This window comes from Rhagoletis pomonella, unplaced genomic scaffold (assembly GCF_013731165.1).
Source record: "Rhagoletis pomonella isolate Grant_MI unplaced genomic scaffold, Rhpom_1.0 Rhpom_scaffold_00006, whole genome shotgun sequence".
Taxonomy (NCBI): Eukaryota; Metazoa; Arthropoda; class Insecta; order Diptera; family Tephritidae; genus Rhagoletis; species Rhagoletis pomonella.
The window spans coordinates 33,614,684-33,620,355 of record NW_023458560.1 but is presented as its reverse complement, the minus strand read 5'-3'; the positions used below and the strand labels follow the sequence as shown (position 1 = coordinate 33,620,355).

Genomic DNA, 5,672 nt, shown 5'->3' with positions numbered 1-5,672 from the left:
CTCTCTCTCTCTCTCTCTCTCTCTTCACAGTAGTTCTTCACACTTCACGCGATCGCTGCGATCACGTACGATCGATCTGGCACTTTTCAATTTTGGTTATGCTATTCTTGCCATTTGACACATTTTCACTAATTATATTCTTACTTTTAAATTACCACAAATTTGCATGCTTTTAAAGTTAATTTATTTGCAACTTTCCGTTAATTTATTTTGTAAAACTAACGGCACACGCGCGAATATTTATTTGTGTACACCATATGTGTTGTTGTTGTGTTTTTTATTGTTTTTCTTTTTCCGCTTTATTTTCGTCGAGGGGCTCAAGAGCCGCAACGCGTCTCGTTCCGTTATTTACGCACACCTCACTTTGCGCACCAATTGATTAGCTGCCTCTGAAGTGATCGTCGTGGCACGAATCTTATCGAGCAAAAACAAAAAAAAAAAACGAAACAAAATTCAAAAAATCATAAAAATTTTTTGCTTTTGAAAAATATTAAAATATTTTTGCCGATCCTTTTTAGCATTGTTTCTCACAAACAGAAGAAATAAAACTTTTGTTTATTTATTGTAAGTGTTGAATTTTGGTTGTTGTTGTTGTTGTTGCTAATTAGTATGTGTTGTTGATGTTTTTTAGATATTGATCTTTCAGCTAATTATTCCACTACACGTGTGCTAAACACACACACAGAGAGGATGCAGTTTCAGTTGGAATTATTCCTAGAAAGAAACAAAACAGCGATTAAAGCAATAATCAGTCAAACAATTTCTTAAATAAGTAATCGTATGCAGTGTGGCGAGTAACGCGACAGTTTGTTTAAAATTTACGCTTGTTTTTTGCGTATTCTTTTTTATGTGCGTGTGTGTATGAGTGCTGCGTCGCGGTTGTTGCTGCTGCTTTTGTTGCTGCCGATTCTGCTTTAAACTGCGTAGATTCCATTTTTCTCAAGTAATATACAAATTTAATTTTTTTTTTTAATTTTTCAAACGATCAAAGATCGAAAGATTCGCCGCTTCTTTTATGTTAATCAATAATACCTAAGCAAATTTACTTACGTGCATATGTAAGTATGTAGTACAGTCAGTATGAAAAGTTAGTATACCTATGTATGTACACCTTGTGCCTTGAAATTTTGCTCATGAAATTTTTTTATGAAATATATTTTATATATATTTTTATGAAAATATAATTAACTCTACAACATAAACTGTAAAAATAAAAGTTAAACACTTTACATAAAATTAAAAAAAAAAATTTTAATATTTGCATCGCAATTTCAAAATTTTTGTTCAGAATTTCTAGAGAATTTTCGAGTGTGCATTCAATGTTAGTACAACAAAGTGCAAGTTTCAACTCGCTCAAAATTACTGTTGATTTTTTTTAATTTTTTTTTGTGGAGTCTGTTGCGCACTTTCTTCCATATAACGCATGATCAAAATCTATCTTTACCACGTTTTTTTGTTTTGTTTTAAATAACGGTAATTTTTAGCGACTTGCACTTTGTTGTTAGAATTTTTTTTTAATTTTTGTGAATTTCATAAAAATTGTGAAACTCTGATGTTTATAGTTTATGTATAGAATGAACTATAACTTCATAAAAAATTAATGAAAAAAAAAATCATGAAAATAATTGTGAATATTATATTAGAACAATGTGTGTACTAACTTTTAACACTGACTGTATGTGGTTCAGTTATGTTTGCACGCTTCGCTAAAAATATGCTATTTGATGCGCGGAACACATTTCTGGTTTCATTGTGGTTTGCACTTAACTTCTCAGTGAGCAAATAAATATCAGTAAGTAAACATACATATAAAAGTTTATAAATTTGCTTGCAGGTCTCTATGTGATGCTGCGCTGCTAATTCTCTTTGCCTTTTTCACGTATGTACATAGTTTTTAATGACAGTTTTTTTTTGGTGTTTGATTTCATTAATGCAATCGCTTTGGATTATGGAATGTTTCCGTTAAATTTGGGGGGACAAAAAGGGAAAAGTGCTTATTTGAATCAATGCTAAACTAAGGCTGAAATCGTAGACGGCAGCGTTGAGCGAAATTACATATCTCGTTAATTCGGAATTATCTGCAGGATAGAGTTAATTCTGGAACTAAATGCAGATTAGGGGCATTTTCGATGACAACACTGACCACAACGTCCAGCTGTGGTCTATTGTGAATGAAGAATAAATGAAGCAAACAATAAACAAACAAAGCAAACGAGTTCGACGCCCGCGGTAGTCGAGTGGGTCAGATCAGTGTGCTGCAAACTCAGTAGAACCCAGATTCGATCCCTACTGCGCGCAACTTTTAAAAATTATATTCCTATTTATGTGTAAGATAAAAAGTTATATTTCTTTTATTTTTTATATATTTGGTTTATTTACATATATACTTCGCGACAGTTTGCGACACTTGATTACCCCCACTTAAGTTTTCTGAATATTTTCAATTCTAGAGGAGTTTAAAAAAATAGGTAAAACACTAGGTTGAAAGGATGCGAGTTTTCTCTGACTCATTGCTAAAAGTAATCAGTTTAAGCAGAAAATTTCAGATCATTATCTCAGATCGAGATCGAGAGATCTGGTCAAATGTATGCATGTCTCTCTTTGATCTCCAGGTATGTACCTTGGTACACAGCCGCACAGTGCGAGAAAATAAAGTTGCTAGATAGGCCTTTTTAGACATTGAGTTGACTAAAGGGATCACCTAAGAAGCGAAAACTGTTTACTGTAACGACCTGTACCCTAAGTACTCTCTTTATATTCAGTACCAGGTTGACCGAGCTTTGCCCGGAGTGCATATATGTACTTTTTAAAGTTTTCAAGATTTGGATAGCTTTAAAAAAATATTTTGGAAATAAACAAAAAATAGGTTTTCGATATCTATTAAGTAAATTCCTCCCTACTCTAAAATTTAGGTGGAAACCCTATTCCGAAATACGCTGGAATGAATGGTACATATCTTGAGCATATGTGTACTGTGTATACATAAAAAAATGTCGATTGAAATTAACAAAATACAAATTTTTATTACATAGAACCCTGGCAATCCTGATGGAAAATATTTTCTGACCAAAGTTCTCAACAATACCTTTCATTTGATACCCATATTGCGATGTTTTAGATAAATTGTGTATAATCGGAAATAAGTGGCAACCTTACACTATTATCCTAAGAGATAACATTTTATATATAGAGAAAGCATTGTTTAAGAACCTTCGTTTGGTACCAATGAATAGTAATATTTTAGCTTTTTTTGTAAACAAAAAATTAAATAAATATGCGATTCAAGATAGGTGGCAACCTTCAAAAATCTTTTTGAATTAGGGATCTTTAAAATACCTTCCATTTGATACCCATATTATGATGTTTTGATTAAATTTTAACTAATTTCGAATAGGTGGCAAGCTTGTACGAGTCTTCTCGGAGATAATGTCTATTCAGATAACCTTAGAATCCAAAACATTACACTGGTCTACAAGGGTTTTGCGAATAAGACGGGACCTGGTGTTTCCGAACGGATTTTTCGTGCTGAACACGAATCTGGGGTCCAAAACTTCCCATCACGTCACGTTTTCGAGAAAAAAGGGGTTGAAACCCCTAAAAACAGCGTTTTTGGCCATTTTTGAAAAATTGTAGAGCTGAACCCTGACGTGCTACAAACTTTGTATATGTCAGAAATTAAAGGCTAAATCGTGCCCTTTCGAATGAGCCCTATGCCGAATTAATCGCATGCACCCTTAGATCAGGGGGTGTATTTGTGTCTAGGAGTCCAATTTTTATATCCACCATATTCGACCCGTCATCTTAAATTTTTAAAATCTAACTGCAGATTCGTAATCAGCGACTTTTAATATAGTTAAAACCTTCTTCTTCTTCTTATTTGGCGCTGTAACCGCCTAAGCGATTTTGGCCGAGTCCAAAACAGCACGCCAGTCATTTCTCTTCTGTGCTAACTGACGCCAATTGAAAATGCCAAGTGAAGCCAAGTCCTTCTCCACCTGGTCTTTCCAACGCAGAGGAGGCCTTCCTCTTCCTCTGTTCCCAGCATCGCGGCCCTTGGCATTATTAATTTTCTATGATCGTTTAAGATTAAATTCTTTCTGTGATCAATTTTTCCTGCACCCCTAAACACAAATACACCCCCTGCTTTAAGGGTGCACGCGATCAATTCGGCATAGGGCTCATTCGAAAGGGCACGGTTTAGCCTTTAATTTCTGATATATGCAAAATTTGTACCACGTCAGGGTTCAGCTCTATAATTTTTCGAAAATGGCCAAAAACGCTGTTTTTAGGGGTTTCAACCCCTTTTTTCTCGAAAACGTGACGTGATGGGACATTTTTGACCCCGGATTCGTGTTCAGCACGAAAAATCCGTTCAGAAACACCAGGTCCCGTCTTATTCGCAGAAAAAAAGTTGAAATTTGTAGACCAGTGGCAACAGCAACAACACGCCGTTAGATGCTGCCTTTAAAGCAATTGAAGTTTAAGTAAAAAGTATTAGCTATAGAATAAAACAAAACTCAGATGTTCAGTTCTTCTCCTTATATTTTTTTTGTTTTTTTTAACGCTTATACATATTAGCTTCACCTCCATGTACAAATTTCTAGCTTTTTAATAACGGATTCGTAATTAGCGACTTCGAAAACCCCCTAGTACGAAATTTCTAATCATTTCCTTAAACCTTAGGCCGCATTTTTGAATTTTCGCCACACTCTGATCCGGGTAAAAGATGAAGGAAAGAACCATCACTAGTGCTGCCGTGTGCCAGACTAAATCTTGAAAATAGTTTCAAAACCGATTATATATGTACTTAGCTATCTTTTAATACAGTCAAGCGTTCATCAGGGTCCTATGCAATAGGATAATGATCTCAAGGCATGCCCAGGAGTGAACGAAATACGAAATATCTTTATAAGGTAAGAGACTTTTTGTACAATTAAGGTCTGGAATAGCTGTTTTTAAAGGAAAAAGGAAGAAAAGAAACATGCGGATTTTCAGTTTTTTTTTTATTCCAGACAGCTGCACTTAGAAATATTCTGCCGAATTTGTTTGCCGTGTGTCTTTAGCCCCATCTTTTTGGGGGGCTGGACACTCGCAAAGGAAGTGTTCCACTGTATCTTTTGAGCCCAGATCATCGCAACTGCGACAGACCTATTAAAGGGCAATCCAATCCTTTCGACATGTAAGGATTAAGTTCTGTGCTCATTCCAAAGAGAACTTTGATTTTGAGTGGGTCGTAGAACATCCAGAACAGCCTAGTAATCCTATACGATCCTCTACTTGGCCCTCGAGTGATAAATTTCGGTAATTTTTGGGTACGCGCCCACGACCTCGCGGCTTAATCTCTCAGATGATTTAACCTTTAAACCGTATTAACGTTGCCGTCTGTCTATGCTATAAGCTATTTGAAATGCTATTTGAATTTAAGTACATCATTCGGAATGGGATCCCCTTGTGGGATTCTTATGTATATACAGATGAATGAATATTTAGCGGTAATATTTTTGTTAAGTATTTTGCCGAGCTCCTCTTTTAATTTGTGATGTTCGGCAGAAGGAGAAATGTACCTACAGTTTTAAGCTGACGCAAATCCTCATCTGGAATCAAGGCGGAAACACAATCACAAGTTGTTTAAGCGACTTATGCATTTCCCGCATAAACAAAGAACAGCGAAC

The 5,672-nt window shown here is 35.3% G+C and overlaps 1 long non-coding RNA gene across 1 annotated transcript in view; it reads right to left on the bottom strand.

Annotated features, from left to right (window-relative positions):
- Positions 1-239: 239 nt before the first annotated feature.
- The window catches only part of LOC118740620, a 74,503-nt gene continuing 69,070 nt past the window's right edge, over positions 240-5,672 (bottom strand). Inside the window, exon 5 of the long non-coding RNA XR_004993166.1 lies at positions 240-714. This is a non-coding gene — a long non-coding RNA (uncharacterized LOC118740620). The remainder of the gene's footprint in view (positions 715-5,672) is intronic.